Consider the following 21,114-nt stretch of genomic DNA (forward strand, 5'->3'; position numbering starts at 1 on the left):
AACATAACAACGATTTTATATAAATCCATGCATGACACACGTGCATTTTTCAAATTTCCAGTTGGGCTCACTATTGCTCGGTCTTTCATTCGACACAGGCATAAATCCGTCAGCATAGATTTATGAACTCAACACCCCCAGGACTGAGGGAACATACACTAGACACAATCAAGGACACTGCGCGAGAATGATTTATGGAAAAAGAATGTTTTTGCATTTAGGTTTCTACTTCTGTATGTGAGTTTGTCGTTGTTGTTGTGTTTGTTGGTTTTTGTAGAAAAAAATATCTACTACTCAAAGTTTAGACATTTAAAAAAAAATTTAACTAATCAAGAAAAAGTATTTTGGAAGTATAAATTTTTTGAAAAAAATATGATAGAAATAACTCTAAGAGTTGTCTTTTTTAAAGATCTTACAATGGAAACATACAATCCATTTTTTTTGTTGATAGCGGCAGTACTGTTCAAGCTACATCTATCAAATATACTGTTTTTTATTCAGTTTATGTTGGCAAAGCATCTTCAAATGATAAAATTGCTTCAAAGTCAAAGCATACAAAAATATTCCCAACAACTAAATGTTTACATTTTTTTGATGTTTAATCAATAGTTGACAGGGACATTGATTACTGAAAAAAAGTAGTTAACAACATACAAATATTATATTTTTGGTCTAAATAATTTTTCTGTTGTTTTTAACTTTGAGATTTAAAATAATGTTTTCTGATACTATGCACAAAAACAACATTTTTCAAAAACTCACTGCAAAAATAGATTTCTGGCTTTGAGAAAAGTTGTATCACAGTTTTGTAGGTGTTGAATTTGATTTCCAATCTTTAATTTTGTATTTTAACTCATATCCATAAAAGCTTTACATTATACAAACACAACTTAAGGGTACAATTGTTAATTTTTTTGCCTTAAGATGGTGGAACATGATGGCATTAATAAATATCAATAAGCGAAAAAAGCGTCAAATTCTCCCGGTTTTCTGATTTTTGGACATTTTGCTTTTGGAGCTCGAGGTCGGAAAGTTAGATCATCAAAAAATACTCAATGCCGGATTTAACGTATAATCTCCTTCTGTTCAAATAACTAAGTTTATTTTCAATTGAATTCTAACTAATTTATTTATCACATTCGAAGGCCTAAGAACTCTTATATACATAGATCACAGTTTCAGTTAGAACTTGATTTATGACCCTTAAATTGGGGTCTACGATATAAGAACTCTGTTTAGCAATTGTTTTACTTTTTCAAACGATACAAATAGATGAACATTATGACTAGATAAAGGTGTAGAAAGAAGATTTAAAGATAAGAATATTTGAACTTTAAAGAATGTTTTAACAATTTTTAGGAAAATCACTTTACAAACCTTACTTTTTTAACTAATATTGAAATTGTTGCATCTTCACTTCTGAACCTGCTTAAAACACAATTTTTGAAATAAAAAGAATCGACGAAAAAAAATTGCCACCACACCTAGAAATATAATAGCTCAAACAAAAATATATAATATACAATTTAATCGAAGTCGTTAGCGTTATTTTTTCGTGGCCTAAATATGCCCATCAAAATGTTTTCAATTTTTTGAGAGTTATTTTTGCATCTTTTTGTGCTATTATCTGTAATACCCAAAAAATGTATTTTAAGTCGATAGTTTTACTGGTTCTTGAGGCATGGACGACAAAAATATTTTTTAGAACGTACGGGCGTACGAACTGAAGAACAGACAGTTCTCTAAAAATCTTTGTATAACACTATAAAGACCTTGAAAAAACGAGAATGTTGCTGAAATAATAACTGATAAATATTTTGTATTTTGTTTGGAGAATGTAGAATATTGAGGTATAACTCGCTACAAGATGCTACAAAAACATAAAAAAACCGAAATACTAGAGTTCTGAATATTTTCAAAACGAAGTACTAAAAATAACCTGATAGTTTCTGGATCGAGTTATAAAAGTTTTAGAACTTTGTTAAGAAATTGGCCGATAGAGTGTTTGAAATAGTTACACACGGTAAGTATAACGACTTTAAATGACTTTTTAAAGGTATTCCAATGGAATCATCTGAATTTTAAAAATTAACGGAAGAGCCATTTTAATCTGTTTTTTATTCAGTTTATTTTGATTAAGTACTCGTATGTGCAAATGATAAAATATTTCTTATACAAACTAGATGCTCTGTTCGAAAAACGATCAAAGCCAAAAGCTTTGCTTTTTTTAAGTCTTTAAACCACCCATGTCCTCGTCTTTGTCATAGCTAAAGGGATCTAAATATATTTTTGGTTTAATGAGTAAATGCAAGGCACTCATACATTTATTCTCAAAATTAAAATATACCTTAAAATGCTTACCTACAAATTTGTATCACACTTCTGATACCAAATTACCAAATAACATACATCACCCATACCAATACTTACATACATCTATATGCACACATAATTCCTACCTAAATATACATTTAATAAGAAAAGAATAAAAAAAGGTCCTTTACGACTTTTCATTTTAATAAACAGCCTAGCTAGCGGCATCAACACGTTCATCTTGATTCTTACTCAAATCTTAAACTCATGTATTTAACCTGATTTCCAAGGAAATGAAGACAAAAAAAAAACAAATTCCACAAGTCTTATATAGGTTTTAAGTCATTTAAGACCTCTACTTAAGAGCAACACCTAAAGCTAAATTTTTGATAATTTTTCCAACAAGAAAAACGAAACGAAGAAGAAGAAGAAGAAAATTTCGCGCAAACACAACTTAAACTGCCTTAAGCTATCAATTTTCCATAAACGACGAAAAACCCGGTGAACTTATGCTTATCTCTTGGCTAACCAAAGAAGCATACGATAAGGAGTTATGTTAAAAAGAGAATTAAAAGAAAAGAAAAAACAAAATGTTAAAATATTGCAAAAAAGGACGATGATGAAAAAAATGTCATAGAATATCAAAAAAGGAAACCTCACATCCAAAAAGAAGGTAAAAGTGCGATAAGTATAATTAATTGTGTTTTCAACTTATCCTGATTATACAAGCAGGTATAGGTCTGGGGACGGACTCCTGCTATCACAGTCCAGTCAACCAAACCAAAATTTACTGGAGAGCGAGAAGTTGAGGCTTGAATCTATACGGAACGCTACTCGACTCGACGAGTATGTATGTATGGATGTAGAGGAGATTGAAAACAAGGATGAAAATATTAAATTAAGTTTTATGACCTTTTTGCCCTCCTCGATCCCTTTTAGAGCAAATGCAGAACACAATAATTGTTATCTCCTATGCAAAAATTTCAGCTGTAACTTTTGACAAGTTCGATGGCTGTTAATTTGTTTCCCTTTTTTGTCCACCCGTGAAGCTATCTCCGATTTCCACAACAACTCGTACATTTTTACTACGATCTACGAGTACTACATATATGCCCATTGGGACATTATAAAAATAAAAAACATACTAAAATAAATATATCAAGGTCGCCTGTGGGTGAATGTGTTCTGGGAAACAAAAAATAAAAGGTTTTTTTCAATCAATACTTTAGACCATACCATCACTTGGTATGGCCACGACCGACCGACCGCGCGTGGAGGGTCAGTGTATACACGGTGGATATTCGGCGGCGGGCGATTCATTCCAGATTGTCCTGATGGTGGTCATCATCTGAAAAAGCAAAGGACAGGTCTGTATTCGGTTTGATAGGGCAACCAAAAGTTAGGCAAAAATCTAACTTACTCATTTGACTATTTTGTAACTTATTATACAAGTTTCATTTATAGAAGTTTTAAAAAATCCGTTTCTATCTGGAACTGTTAGTAGTCTTTTTTTTAAGAATCTAAATTGATGTATAACAGTTTACAAGAGTTCTGACATGAGTGCGGATATTTTCATTTGGGTGCCGTAAAATAAAGCCAAGTGAAATAAGAGCAACTTGTATTGCACTTTACAAAAGTGAAAAAACCAACTTTACGTAGTTTGTAATATTAAACTTTGCCAAAGTGAAATAAGGTCAAATTATTTTGACACTAAATCAGATTTAGGGTAAGGGCGGAGCAAACCATGTTTTTGAAAGGGCATTATTTCATTTGGCTTTATTTAACAGGACCTTCCATTTGTGGTACCAAGGCCCTTTTTAAGATTTTAGTTGAAATTTCATTAGGTTCTCTATATCAGATTCGATAAAATAGAAGTATTGAGAAATAGAAGAAAGTATAATCTTGTTTGCCAAATGGCTGCAGTCATCCAGCTCCTCGCATTGGGATGAATCAGAGTTTTTAGACTGTTTTAAAGCTATAATTAGTGTTTTCCAGGGTATTTTAAGTGGAACTATGTTTGCTTTGTTTTTTGACAATATCTGTACCATACTTTTAGTATGATATGGCTAATGTTCCAAGCGTGTTTCAAGCGACTGTCAATATTTGCTTGTACTGTGGGGACTAGATTATAAATTAATTACCTCTCGATGAGTTTGAAGCATCTCTTCAAACGATTAATTAGATTATCAAACTCAACACCTGGAAAACGACAATATAGTAAGTGTGATGAAAATAGATGAAAGAAGTCTTCACAAATCGTTCATGGTAAGGCTACTTTAATCTAAAGCCTCTCCTCTCAAGGAATTGAATCAGCTAGCTATCACCCATGATACTAAACTAAACTTAATGGAGTCTAATGAGGATGAATAGCATGTTTTGTTTGCCAATTGACGAAATAAATCAATCAATCAGCATTTTCCTGAGCAACATTAAAACCATTTAGAAATACCGCACCCCAATCGACAAACTTCATCAGAAGCAAACTATTTCAACAATGAAATATTGACAGAAGCTATAAGCTTTTTCTTTAAAGCATGAGTTGAAGTCTTGAACCTGAACTTTATCCTCCATTTTGCTGATCAATCTGAACTTTTTGTAACAGAAGGGAAAAGCAAGATGTACATTTGTAAATCAATTCATTGCAATATTACAAGAAATCCTTTTGCTACATTTTGATGAAAGCTTTCTTTCTGCAAACAAACTTCAGGAAATGTTAAATGGATTATATAGGATGGTCTACCCTATATAATTTTTGCAAACATGTCTTAAATTTCCGTAGTAGCTTCTTAACAATTTTAAACATTTTAAATGTTTTAAATTGTAATAAAATTGTTGAATTTCAAAGATTCAAACCAGTTTCAAGTTGAAAAATTCTCTGTGTCTTCGATTAACTGAAAATTATAGAATTTTTTAATTTCTATTTTATTTTTTTAAAACAATTTAATAACTTTTGTTAGTTGTATATTATTTAGTTTATTTGTTTTATTAAACATATTTTTTTTTTCTTTATGAAATGACAAATAAGGCAGATAGCAGAATTGCCACGTCCTTATGCTTAAGTATATTAATATTGTCAAACAATTTTAATGAAGAAATACAGAATTTAATAATGACAATAATAACAATAATAATTACATACCAAAGATTTTTTTCATAACTTTTATAATGTGATGCCCGAGCCAGGTCGCCAAGAACGGTTATTACTTTATAAGAAGTATAACAATTTGTAATATTTACACAAATCCAAATGCATTCGATAATACTTATTTGGTGCCAAAAACATCTTAAACATTGATGAGAAGAAATAAAAAGTATAATTGTGACTTTTGCTTTGAGAAAAGTTATAGCTGTTATAGTTTTTTGACAGACTAATCAATTTTCCAAAGCCTACAGAATTTGATTACTAATGTGGCCCTTTTTTATTCATTTTGGACCCATTCTCTTTATTTACACAATTTGAAAATCCACTCCTGATAAAATGGGCATCATGAAGGATACATCTCCTATATATATACATTGTGACCAAAGACAAAATTGGCGCGAGGGAAAAATCCGAACAAAATACTCGAAATCGCTTGGGAAATTGTCGAGGCCGATAAAAATCAACAAAACAAATGTGACAATGCGGTTAATTGCATTTTTGTGCCTGAGGACACATTTCTGAACAAACTGAACGATGAATAAGAACAAAAAAAAGTACATACATATCTACATAATATACATGCATGTTCCTATAACAAATGGAATGAATGCACCATCAGAGAGCATGTTGAGTTCAAAACCTACCAAACTATATAAATATGCATATCTATACATTTTACCTACATACCTGATGGACTTTGAGTGTGAGAAAGTACATCCTGTGAATAATAACAACATAGGTATTCAATGTTCGGCTGGCTGGCTGGCCATCAGTTTATATAGTATACGGAAAATAATTCCTGAATTGCGAAATATGGAGAAGTCAACATTCCCTGAAAAACTTAAAAAAAAACTGAAACCATTCCCCCATTTGAAGTTCACTCACTAAAGAATGGCTAATGGTTCGTGTTCATCTGTTATCATACAGCTTAAACGAGGATTTGAAAATTGGGAGAATTTAATTTAAATGTTTATTTTTTGAAAGGTAATATTTTGTCTTGCTATCTTAGGGAATGAATGAGTGGCATTGTTAACACACATGAGACTACAATCAAAATAGACGTACCACCTCGAACCGATTCGCTCATCGATGAAATTTGGTACAGACACTGTGGACATCGTTATTACAAGACAATCACATGTAAGCATAAGAATGATTCAAAGGAGCGGGCTTTCAAATGAACGATAAAACAAAAACCGAATTAAGTAATTTTGCATATGCTTGTCCCCCTAGCTCTTGAATAGCAAAGCTGTTGAAAAATATGTATAACCTTGTTTCTAACAATGTTATTTTTTTAGATTAAGTTAAAATTATTTTCAAACAACCAACACATTACAGAAAATTTTCTTTTTTCGCATACAACATCTTAACTGTTTTGGAATTTTGTCTATGCAGTTATTTTAGACCATATCTATTTCTAGTTTCTATTTGTAATTTCCCATAGAGAGGTATTGTAATTGGTCCGATTTGTCGAATTATAAATCTTGACATTTCTCGACGTCTTATCTGTGTGCGTACGTCCTTTCGTACGTCTATAAGTTTCGGATAACATTTTTCGTCATATAAATCTCAAGAACAGGACTTTAAATATATTCTATAGACAATGAAAACAAAAGACATAGAAAGGACTTAATTTTGAGTGGATTGTTTTTTACCATAGCGGTTTTAAAAAAGTGCAAATTTTGACTGACACCAAATATCACATGAACCAATAACGCTACCGACATCAACTAAATTTTATATTATGTAATGTGACGTGATATTAAATGAGCATTATGTAATACTAAATACAAAAAAAAAAACAAAAAATAGAATTAACGGTTTTTTTATAAATAAAAAAAATGAAACACAATATTTTCCGAAGAGGAAATGATATTATGATATTATTTTTTCTATTTAAAGAAGAATCAGGTTTAAAAATCTTTCTTAACAAAAATAAAGACCATCAAAAATATAACTGAAAATTGGTAAAAATTAATTTTTACCTCAAATATTTCGGTAACAAAAAAATTTTGCTTCCATCAAGATTATATCATTTTATATAAAATATTCTTACCAATATTAGTCACGATTTTAATAAAATCCAATCGACAGTTTATTTTACTAAAAATACTACTAAAATTTTGGAAGAAATGATTTTCTACTTTAATATTTTAAGAAAAAATAAGAGTATTTACTTCAAAATTATTTGCTTCTGCACAATATATTGTTGTTTACACATATATTTAAATATTAGACCTGTGTTCAAGTATCTTGATAACAAAAAATACTATTGGCGTCGAACTCTCTTTATTGTATATAAATATTGTTATTATTATTTTGTAATGTTATTAACAAATGAGAGAAAAATAAAACCTTAAAACAAAAAATATGAAAATTTACATAAAAAATTAAATTTTGGGTTAAATATCTTGAGAAAAAAAGAATAAATCGATTTCCAGTTCCAAATTGTGGCATGGCATTGAAATATTGTTGTTAATGTCTTACAAATTTTTCCTATACAAATACATATATTTGTTGAATCACATTTTGAATAAAATTTAAAAAAATGAAGTGGCACAATAGTCTGTTGAGAACTAGGGAATAACGACTTACAACACTCAACCATTGCTATGTGCTGGTAATGTTGTCAGGGATGGAGGGAACCTACAGTTTTAAGCCGAATCTAATTCCCCACAAAAGGCAGTACCCGTGAAAAATCTTTAAGATTAAATCTCACAGTTAAGGATTGTACCCAAGACCTCCGACATGAAAGAGAATCTAGACATAAAGTTAATACACAAAGACGTAAAACTGAAATTCAAAAAATATTCTTTTAAAAAAACAAAAAATTTCTATTTTTCACTTTAAACACAATACAAAATATGAATATTTTAAAAATGTGTTTTAGCATTTTTCCTTATTTCCACTATTTGACTTTTATTTCGTACCCAAATTTTATATGTTTAAATGTTTTATTATATTTTTTGATTCATGTTTTAAAGATTGAAAGTGGTTTTAAGTTGTTATTTAACACAAAGAGATGCAAAACAAAATTTAAATTTCTGAAATTAATACATTTATACTAAGATCGTTTCTAACACAAAAAAAAATCATAAAAAAAACACGTATACGCCTGAGTGTATCATAATAACTATTATCTTTGTATAAAGTAAACATGAAGGCCATTAGAAGTTTTAGCAGATTCTCAAAAAATTTGTTCTGCGAATAATCGATATTTTCTATGTTTTTGAGAGTTTATCATTCAAAACTTATCGTCTGAAAATAGATATTTTTGAAAAAAAACCTTAATAACTTTTTATGCTCATACAGTTGTTTGAGTGCTTTTTGTCACCTTTTTATAACTATTTCCTCAGTATCTGTACCAATTTTCATCGATATACAAGTTATTATTGGTTTTGAAGAGTTGTATTTATATTTTCACTGGACTATAATAGAAAAAAATAAACTTTACAAACATTCAGTGGCGGAAACCTAAGAGTACTCTTCAATTCAATCCAAGAGTATGTTCAATTTTGCATCGATTCTCATATATGTAGAACCTTATATTGCTTTCAAGGTTATATAAATTCATAAAGTTGTTTCTTTTTCAATCGAAATCATGATCATTTTTAAAAAATTGTGGTTTTCAAAAAAACTTCACTAATAAATTGTAAGTCATAACCTGCCATACAATAAAATTAAAAGAACACGGAAGCATTTACGGTTCTTAACAAAAAAACGCAAAATGAAATAAAAGCAGTTTTTGATTTATTACGAAATTGTAGTTATACAAAGTCATAAAAACGAATTATGCTATGTTTTTCAAAACTTTACGTAGAGTCATTCTTCGTAAACATTTTTAAGTTGCTATTTTTTTTAAAAACCTGATATGGCAGAAACCATTAATGGCGGAATTTGAATTCAAGACAACGGATTTAAATAATATTGTTTTGTTTGTTGTTTGACAGAAACAAAACGTTACTTTTTCCTCAAGTATTATCGACATGCATATATGAAAATATATGGCATATTTTTGACATTTCAAAAGATTTGGATTATTCCATTTGAATTTGCAAAAACTATTTAAAAACAACACAACAAGCAAACGATTCTGAAAACCAAGAAAAGCTATAAATAGATTAATAATAGCTACAAGTAGAATGACTTATTCAATAATCATTCACAATAAAATAAACCTATTTCCAAATCATTTCAGACTTCAATTGCGAGACAACCAAATTTTCGTTTCAATCCTATTGCGAAGCTCTGGATCGGTGTTGACAAGACCATACAAATAAAAGTACAATTGGTAAATTGGACAACTAATGGATCACAGCTTAGGAAACATGGTATTTCATTTAAAAATTTGGTGCAAATAATTAAGCCAATTTTTCAATCCCATATTCTTAAGATCATAAAACATTTCAACAAAAGTTGAAAGGCATTTAATGTAAATACGCTCGAGGAAACAACTGCTCGTCATAGGTATATGTTTGATCTTTTATTCCAATTTTTATTCTTATAATGCCATTGTGAATAAGTGCAGTGATTTTTAAGAAAACTGTTTATATTCCAAAGGTCAGATTTGACCGACACTTTTTTATAGTAAAAAAAAAACGTTCGCGCCAATATTACGTATTAACTAACATTTAAAATATCATTTTGTTACGAATTTTTACAACAATTCCTAATTTAAACTTAAGTACTGCAGTGAAATGCGATTTTGAAATATGTAAAGATTTAAAAGATAATGTTAGTTCCTAGTTAAAAAATTTTAAGGTTATGTTACACCCAAATAAGGCTTAATTAAAAATTTAAAAATACAAATTAAAAAAATTAAATACATTTTCTAAATTCGCAAGCATTTTTTAACCTAAAACTTAATAAGCAAACATTAAAATTTCCACGATTGTATGGATATTGGTTAATTGTAGTTTTCTTCTTTCGTTTGGGTTTCATCTTATTTTTAGATTTTAGTCCTCACACTCTTAAATATGTATGTGTATTGCATATGCACGTAAAGTTTGGAATTTTGTTACAACTTGTCTAATTGGGATCTCTGATACTTTTTTTTTGTGTTTGGCCTTTTCCCGATTTCATGACATTTTATGTCCTCTGACACGATGACAGCACTAAGATGAAGAAACCCATTTTCAGATCTTTTCCTTTTCTTTGCTTTTTTTGTATTTCAACTTTTAACGCAAAGAATATTAATTAGAGTTAAATGATTATTGTGCGCTTGATGGTAAAAAAGGTCTTGAGCTTTTTTCCCATTGAGATGTCAGTTAGGTAGAAATATATTTACTTGGGGGTTAATTGACTTTATAAAATGAACACGTAGTGAAGTTGGCGAAAGAAAAAAGGTTTCAAATAAAATAATTATTAAGAGAGAAGACAATTAAAGCGAAGAAAGACAAGAAATTGTATTATCTATATTTTTTGTTTTTGGTTGGATTAGAAAAGTAATCCGCTGCTGTTTAGATTGTTCTGGACTTAAATCAAATGTTAGATAAAATATTATGTTTGCTGTGTGATTCGTCCATCGATCAAATGAGACTTTAACTTTGTCTGTAGTATTACAAATATTTGTCCTTTGTTTTTCTTTTAAAAATGCTTATAACGCGTTTTTTAAGATTATTACAACCTTTAAAATGAGCTATTTTATATTTATTATGTATAATATTTTGGGTATAATAATAGTTCACAGTTTAAAGAAAAAGCCTTTCGGTAATCTTATCGTTAAGCGTCTACAGATTGACTCATATTGCCAACGCAAATTTACCTTTGAATTAGGTTTTGAAAAATACAACACAATAATAATGATAATTTTGTAATTGATCCGCTATATATTAATTTTTTTTTTAAAAACTGTTTCTGGGAAATTTTTTTAAATCATTGTGAAAATAAACATGACGACACACAGATTTTTCAAGTTTTTGCAATCGGTCCGATTTGTTGAATTGAAAATTAAATTTCTCAACGTTTGAAGGTAACTAGATAATACAGCAAAGTTTATTAGAGATACATATGTATGTCTTTTTCCTTCGGCCATATCTCAAAAGGGACTTTACAAAAATTGAGATGTTAGTTTTTCTACTAAATAAAAAAAAATTGGTTGGCCCTAAAAATCCCTAGAACTTTTAAAGTTAGCGACCAAATTGTCCAGATTCGAAAAAAAGAAATGAAATAACGTTTTTTTTTTTTTATAAATCATAAAACTGAAACAAATCTTTCTCACCTGGATTATTGGAATATTTCGTGAACAACAAACAAAATTGCCTCTAAAATATTTAATTTTCAGTATCACGATTATGATATCTATTAATTTTTTTAGAAAAATCAAAGAAACCGCTTTTTTTTATAAAAACATAAAAACCTTAAAAAAAAAACTACTAAAAGTTGTCAAAAAAAGATTTTCGACTCATATATTGGGGATAGTAGGGGATATTGGCTCCAAACTATTTTTTTCTTTAAAAAAATTGGAAAACAATTGGTAAAATTCAACAGTTTTTTTATAAATATAAAAATCTACTCAAAATTGGGAAGAACTGATTTTTCACTCAAACATCATCATAGGAATTAATGAAGGTATTGAATTCAAAATTATTTCATCCCGATTCGAAATGTTGGCCCTATTTTGATCCTAAAAAGGATCTTTTCTCCTCATTTGCTCCTACTTACAGAAAAATTAGCCTCATATCATCCTCAACGTTTTTCATCGTCCTTATTTCATCCTACATGAATCTTTCCGTTTTCCTATGCATATTTTGTGAACCTCATTTTGTCCTAAATGAATTTTTATCAACATAGAAAATTGATATTGTCCTCTTTTCATACTAAATAAGCCTACCAAGTCGTGTAAATGCTTTTTTTTTTTGTTGTGACAACAGATAATGACAATGAAAAAAATGATGGTGGAAATGGTAACGATGGAGCTAGTAAAGTCGACGACACCAACGACGTAGACGACGACAACGACGACGTAGAAGACGATTTCGACGATTACTTTTACTTTTAATTAATCGTTAATGTAAAAAAGAATAAAATTAAAACTATTTTATCTTAAAAAGATTGTTGATAAATAAAATGAAAGCGAGTGAGCGAGAAAGGGAAAAGCAAGTAGGAGGGAGAGAGAGAAAAATAAATAAGAAAGAAAGTGAAAGAGGGTATAATAAAGTATCGGAGAAAGAGAGAGAAAGAGAGAGAAAGAGAGAGAGAGAGAGTAAATTAACAAAGAAAAAAGCTATGGTCAAGATGAAAGAGGTTAATTTGAGGCTTTTTGGTGTGGTCCTCATTTGATCCTAAACATCGTATTTTGTCCGATAACTGCCACTATTAGATTCAAACGAGGAGCAACATTTTAACAGAAAGTGATCCCTCTTTTGAATCTCCTTGAACCTGAGAGAACCTGAATTTTGGAGACGAAAATAGGGCCAACATTTCGAGTCGGGATTCCACAGAGTCCTCCAGGCGAGGCAGAAAAATATTGTTGTTATTCTTTAGATTTACAAAACCAGTAAAAAAATGGGAAATAAAATATTAATTACGAACGAAAAATCACATCTGTCAAGTTCTGTATACTCTCCTAAAACATTTGACGAGGAACTGCTAGAATGTCTTGGGTTATTGTCTCACTAAGGGCTTTGAGTGTACGTGGTTTGCGTATATATCATCTTGGTTTAAGACAGCCCCATAAAAAGTAATCACATGGTGACAAATCCAGTGATCGAGGGAGCCATTCCGAATCTCCTTGCAATGAAATCAGACGTCCAGGGAATGTTTTTCTTAAAAAAAAACATTTTTGCTAGCAATGTATGGCAAGTCGTTCCATAATGTAGAAACCATATCGTCGCCATTCTATTAAAATGCACTTTGTCCATTTTTTGCGTTTTAAGATATTTGCACACAAAGTTTAAAATCAATATGCAAATTAATAGATTATGGGAATTTTAATTTTTTATATTCAAAATGGTGAATCGTAACCATTAGGGAGTCTTGAGAAAATATACATTTTGTCATTTGCATGAACTTGGTGTATTTATTTCATTTTTGCGAAAAATAGGCTTAGGGAGTTTTCAGAGAACGATGACGATATTCAGTTGATACGTTATTTTCTCAGTTCCGGCAAAAAAGCACCACGCAGCATCTGTGAGTAACGATCAGTGACAATCCGACCATTTTCACGAAAAAAGTTCGGAACAATAATGAATTTTCGACACAAGTATACCAAACCAAACCAAAGTGGGTGAATACTGAATAGCCTTGGAACTATGGAGATGTCATTCATGGACATCTTGTGGGATTTTAGAAGCCCAATAACGGAAGGTTTGATTATTACGCTACAAACTTCATTCGTCTGCCATAGTCGTTTTACTGCAATTCTTGGACAACCACCATCTTGTAAGGAGAAAATCTAGGTCGTGAAAAACCAGTTCTGTGAAAGCTATTCACCCACTTTATAATCAAATCAAATTTTGGCGGCCAATATTGAAATGATTTCGGAATCGTATATTATTTCAATGACCGTTTTGAAGAACGTGCTGTAAACAAAAATACGATGCGCTCGTGAAAAGTGAATGTACTCATAGCAATACGGTTTTCTCCAACTCGATTGACGTCCCGTTCAAATCATCCCAACACACAAAAGAATATACCAAGCATATTCATTTGAGTATGCGACATATGTCAATGATCGAATTTCTAATATAAACAAGAATTGTTAACGTTCTAATTCTTCGACCGACATATATCAACGATCGAATTCTTCGACCGACATAAAAGATAATCACAAAGTCACCCCTAATAAAAATACAGATAATTTACGATTCAACTTCTTTGAATCGTTATCAAATATACTTATACATATGTAAACCTAAATATATCTTTCTGACAAAGCAGCATCACTGCATATACAAATATTTTAAGATAAAAAGGCCTGGGATGACCAGCCAAAAGGTTAGTTGTAAATCAGAGTTCAGTTCGAATTGTTTTAACTAAAGATTTCCCCCCACCAGTGGTAAGGGATCTGAAGTTATAAATAATTTAAAATAAAAACTAAGATACAAATGTAAATTGTTTATTTTTTAAAAATTGATCCCGGAGGATCAAATGCAAAATTTATACAAGGTATTGTTGTGAAAAATTATACAAGGTATAAGGTGAATGAAATCGGCATTTTATTATGAACGTTCAAAAATTGCAACTGAAAATTGATAAAAAATGATTTTCGACAAAAACATCTTTTGAACTTTGAAATATTGAAATCAAATTTGTTAATTTCTCATATGCAAAATTATGTCCTCAACGTAAAGTTAATTTTTAGAAAAATTCAATTGTCAACAAAAAAAAAAAAACAAAACTTAAAAAAGACCAACTAAGCTGATAAAAATAATTGATTTCAACTCAATTATCTTGAGAATAAAGAAAGATATTAATTTGTAAAACTTTAAGGTAGGTTCGAATGAGAAGCTTACAGTGTGGACCGTATCTTAGCCTTTCCTTATAGTTTTTCAGAATTTAATTATTGAAAGGACATACGTTTATAAAAGCAAACACTGAATGATAAGAGCTGTTGAAAAACTGTTAAAATATTATCTTTCTTGATTTTCATATAGCTTATTTTAAAAAAAATTGGTATTTATAATAAAACGATCACATGAAGAATTGGTTTAAATATTTGACATATTTATACCTCTCCAACATTGACAAACATCTCCGATCACATACCCAGAGTATCAAAAACATCATAACTAGCACAAAATTACAAACTAGTTATCATCGAGGTTTGACCTAGTTTTTAAAAATATAAATCGATGTCATTTCACAGTTTATCAACTCAACTTAAAATTCTTCTACTCAACAAACAATTCCTAAAATGCATCCATTTTTTGTCTAAACTAGATAAATAGAAAGGTTGACACTTTTGTCGAATCAATAAGTGCTAAAATGCCACCATTAAAAAAAATGACGTAAAATTTGTGGTCATTGTTGAATCTCTGTTGAAACTAGAACTTAACTAATTATTGGTATTTGACATCAATTTTGAACCTTGAGAATTTAAAACTTTTCAGAAAAAAACTCTCTTTTCTCCCACCAAATGAAATAATTTACCAGTTTTTGAAAAAATAAAGCTCCGCAATGAGGAAAAACACATATAGCACCTCTATACTCTGTAGCCTCAGGTGCTCTCGACAACTCGTCGCCACCATAATACACATAGTTTCACTCAATACCTAATAATAATGTGTTATGCACCATTTTCTCTCGAAAATTCGCATATGCGATGGTGAAATGAAATTTTGAAAAAAGTAAAATTCGATAGGTACTTTTTTAACTGCAAAACTTTCGAACAAATTCCAATTCTGTGTTTTTTTTTTCAATTTTTGTATTATTTTCGTTTACAACTTTCTCCCGCTTCCTCAATTGCGAGAAAAAAGTTCAAAAACAAACAAAAACAAATTGCAACAAAAATTGCATTCAATTGTTTTCGAAGCTATCCGAACTATTTACCGATTTATTTTTATTTTTTAGATCGGTTGTTTGTTGTTGTTGGCTGATCTGAAGTTCGGGATAAAGTTTTAGTTTCATCATTGGAACACGCGAAGAAGAAGAGGTTGGTACCAGCTATTCAGCTATCAGCCAGGGAGAGGACTTGTTTATCTATTTTTGTATTGGAGGTACCTGATAGAGGTAAAGGATGTAGCTACTCCCAATAGACTTGAATGAAACAACTTTTGAAAAAAAGAAATACAAGCACCATTCCAATTTGAATCTGAATCTTTCCCTCAAGACCGGAAGGGAGGATTTGAAAATTTATGACCAAAAATCACTGATTCTAGTTCAGTGGGTAAATCACTGTTTATTATTTGTTGAATTCGATACATGATCTACCTGTTAAATGAACCAGAGAGGATGTTGCCTTCTTTTTTTTTTTAAGAAAATCCCTTTAAGTCATGCAAATGTCGATTGTTGTCCGTCCAAGAGATGACATAAAAGATAAAAGAAGAAAAAGAAAAAATTGATCGAAATGTGACGTGAATGTTCAACTAAACACGAACACCCATCAAAAAGTTATTGGCGGCGGTGGTGGACGGAATGGGAAGAAAACAGATAAATGACATCACTTTGACACACACAAGAAAAAGGACATTCTATACATAGAGACCCATCCAGCACAACAACCCTGGCCATTCCGGAAAGGAGACAGAGAAAAGAGTGTGTGTCTAAGTCTATGGATATGTTTTGGCGGGTTGTGACATTGACGTTTGTCAAAGTTATTTATTCTTTCCAAAGTCAATAATAGACTTTTATGGGCATTTTATTATGGAAAACGTTTGAATTTATGCGTACATGACGGGTCTGCTGAGTTTCAGAAGATGATGAGGCGATATGGAAGAGGATAGGAGGAGGGTTATAAAGCATATAAAGACTTGGTCACTCAATAAATTGATAACTAAGGATAAGATGCTATTTAGGTTAGCCCAAAATCTATCTACACCAGCAACTTTAACAACAACAACAAAAACAAAATTATCGGAAAGAATCACAATTTCTTGCTGTTTCGTGATGAGAATATTAAGTTGATATTTCCTTTTTGTTTTTGTTATGGTTTACAATATATTTTTTAAAGTTTGACTGTACTATACACGAGAGGGCATTTTTGTTTCGTGCGTGCGTCGTATGGAGAACTGCTTGAATACTTCGGTGTTTTTATGGGAAGGTTAGTTCTTTGAAGACATCCTAGAATTTTGTAAGTATATGTGTTGTTTTATGAATGATTGAAGGTTTAACAATCAATTTAGCTGTGGAAAGTTATTTGATTTGTTTTTGAAAAGGTTTTTTTTATATTAGTGGTGATTTTTTTAATTGAATTTTTGTTATGCTTTCAGAATTTTTAGGAGATCATTTTATTTATTTATATCATCTTAAAAAAAATCAATTAAGGTTTGCTTTGAAGGAAAATCCAATATCAATAATTCGCCTAAAAAGTAATTGCTTTATAGTGATTGAATGATGGCCTACCAAGAGGTTTCTTTTTCAATCAAAGGTTATTTTTCTGGTTTGGTCTTGAAATCTTGCCAGAAAGCCTGAAATTTTTAGAGAACCAGGAAATTCTGAATGCAATCATTATACGATTTAAGAACTTTAATATTAAATCATCGAAGCAATCCGTGTGCTTACAAAGTTTTGGAGAATTGGAGAGACAAAATGTTTGTTCTCACTAAAAGAACCATTATGGATGGTATAGTTTATGTTATGGCATTTTTAAAAAGAAACTTGTATCTGGTCCATCCTTTGAACGAGAGTTGCATACAAATATGTTATTTTAAATTATTTTTCTAATATTTAATTTTTCTAATATTTAAAAAAATCAATATATTTTCTAGCCATTATTAGACACATGTTTTGTACAGACTGGCATAAAATGTTTAAGGAACATGACGAATTTACAAAATTAGGGCTATAAGGCAGATGATCTATAAACTCAACACATTGAGTCTTAAAATATTTAATTTAGTTTTTTTTTCAACAGATTATTGAGGGTTCGCGAGTTCATGATATAGACTGACTCGACGTCTTTTGTTTTCTTGCATATCAGTAGAGACTTCTGAACTGAAATGTTCTATATTTTTTTTAAATGGAGGATGGTCACACGTCCCGTAACATAAAAGACAGAAACAAATATTTGTTAAGAAGTTTTTCTAACGCAAACAGCTCTATTTGTTGAATTTGGTCCATCTTTTGAAATACTCACACAGTCGGCTGCTGTTTAGTTTCAAGCTCATAGCTTCATATATATCCTATCACAATATTGAGTCATAAAGTTTATATTATTATTATAATTTTTATATATTATAATTTTTTAAGAATTTCGTTACACTAAGCGGAATTTGTCTTTTTTTGAGAGAGTGTCAAAAAAGGTGTACTCAAAAACGCTAACAACATTGTCTCTGGACGGCATTGAAATTCAAAAATTACGTCGCTGGCGAAATGGCCGTCGGTGGAGGCGCGTCTTTGTTCAAGATTGAATTCGTTATACAAGGATTTAACATTGCTACAGGATGATAGACGGCAATTATAAAAAAATGAAAAACTTTTTAGTTGCATTATTTAAAACAGCTAAAATACTTAATTTTAACAAGAATGGAAATATAAAGAGCAAAATCCCGCATTAAAGCAATACATTTATTTTTTTTTTGCTTCAAACAGTTATTATTATAATTACTTGTAACCGGAATCTCCAAACACTTTTTACATTATTTTAAAAAGTAATTGAAGAATTTCGAATACAAACTACAAGTTATTGAAAAGCGTCAAAAACTTGCAATAAAATTAAATTAATATTATGAAACAGAAGAGTTATGAGTTTGTTTAAAAAGTGTACCTATAATTTAGGATTAAAAAAAATTAAATTAGTTTCGATTTCTCAGAAAAATTTTAATATTTCAGAATTTTTGAAAATGTTTAAAGCATTTTCTTTTTATTTAGTAATTTCAATTATTGTTTAAAAAATTATTAGTATGCAGTTATTTACAATATATTAATACGCATTTTACATTTGATTTTTTTTAAAAAATGTTGTTTTCGAAATATCGAATTTTAATGCAAAACAAAAACGTTAACATTTTTCTTAAGTGCCTAAAATAAATTAAAACATAAAAACGGCTGTATTTAGGATAATTTTCTGGAGCAATGAAAAATATATTTTTTTTATTAAAAGAAGTCAAGTTAAAAAAAAATTGAAAAAAATCAAAAAACTACCAACGCGAAATCAGCTTAAAAATTTAATTGATCAACAGCAAATACCTTTTACAGCGAATATTTTTACGAAAAAAAACAACCTAGAACAGCGTTTAGAACGAACATAGATTTCGAATCAGATATCTTTACACAAATTTAAGACATTGGCTTTGAACTGATTGGCATTCAATAATTTGTTTTATAAAAATCCAACAGTCATTTTTTCATAAAAATCAAAAGCTACAAACAAAAAAAAAAACTACACAAAATTGGTAAAAAATTGACGTTCGATTCTCGTATCTGCTTTTTTTTATATAATAAATAAAAACTTTCAAAAATGCTTTTAAAATTAGTAAACATTGGTTTTCGTCTAAAAATCTTGTTAACAAAAAATAATTTTAAAATCAAACTTATGTTATTACATGCAAAATATTATTGGTAGTTTTAATTAATTAAAAAAAATCACTTTTTTTTACAAAATACGAAAACCTACAAAAACAATAAAAAGTGGACGAGCAATTGTTTTCGACTCAAATATTATGAGAACAAAGAAAGATATTGACTTCAAATTGTGTATCTCACACAAATAAGGTCAATTACTGGGTATTTTAACTTGAAATAAAATTTGAAAATAATTTCGTAAAATAATCACTATTTCCCAACTCTGGTTTTAAATGTTTAAAATTTTAGAAAATATTTTTAAAATCAATATAGTAATAAATTAGATATTGCCTTTGTATTTGTTAAACTTTTCTATTATTATTAAATTCAATACGACGCCGTATTTATATAAAGGGGGACTTTATTCAGAGAATGGGGGCGGTGGGCGAATACAAATTTCTTCGGGACGAAGCACATTTTTCACTCGGTGGGTATGTAAATAATCGAAATAGTCGTATTTGGGGTTTTGAGCATCCTCGACTAATTCCATTATATCAAAAAAAATACACTGTTTGGTGCGCTCTTTGGTCAGGAAGCATGACTGGACCTTACTTCTTCGAAAACGAATGTGGAACTACTTTCACCGTCAATCCGGTGCGTTATGTTCATATGATAACCGACTTTTTTTGCCTGTTATCGAAGAATACGACTTGGTGACGGTGCCACATGCCACACAATTCGAGCGAATATGGCGTAATTTCTCATCGTGACGATATTAACTGGCCACCAAGATCATGTGATTTGACACCACTGGAATTTTTTTGCGGGGCTTCGCAAAAGATCGTGGTCATGCAAATAAACCTTTAAGCACTTCAAACCAACATTCTTCATTTTATGGCTGAGCTACCGTGATAGAAAACTACCTCAAAAGAATCAATACTTGCAACAATTCGCGTGTGGGTCATTTAAATGATATAGTCAACGTTCAAACTTTATAATAAAAAAGAAATATTAAAGAAACAAAATATTTTATATGTGTTTTATTTACGTTTACTTTTGAAACCACAAAATGGATATCCCTGTACATTTATGTTAGTTTGCAAAAGTACAAATATGAAAAAAGCATAAGATTTCAGGATGGAGTGGGTTATTACTTAATTAAGTTGACAAAAACGCTCCTAAACACTAATTTTTGAATAAATGCATTAAAAGTATTTAAATTATTGATGCCTAACGTACGAATAAATTATTTATCACGAATTATTTTCACGTTTAGAAATCCGGAATTTTAAACAAAAATTAAAGCAGGCTTGTTCTTCATGACATTTTTGCCAAAAATGAATGAAATTCCTCTTTTAACTTTCCAAAATTCTTTGATTTAATTTTTTAAACTCTTTTCATCAAGATAATTTTCTTTTCTCCAATTGTGTTTTTTTCGAATTATTTATTTTCATTTGATTATCATCAAACAATTCATCAGATCAAAATTTCCAACAGCTACAAAACCCACTTTCATCATTCTTAAAAAAATTTAACAAAATCAAAAAAATCAAAAA

Source organism: Eupeodes corollae, chromosome 1 (assembly GCF_945859685.1).
Source record: "Eupeodes corollae chromosome 1, idEupCoro1.1, whole genome shotgun sequence".
Classification (NCBI taxonomy): Eukaryota; Metazoa; Arthropoda; class Insecta; order Diptera; family Syrphidae; genus Eupeodes; species Eupeodes corollae.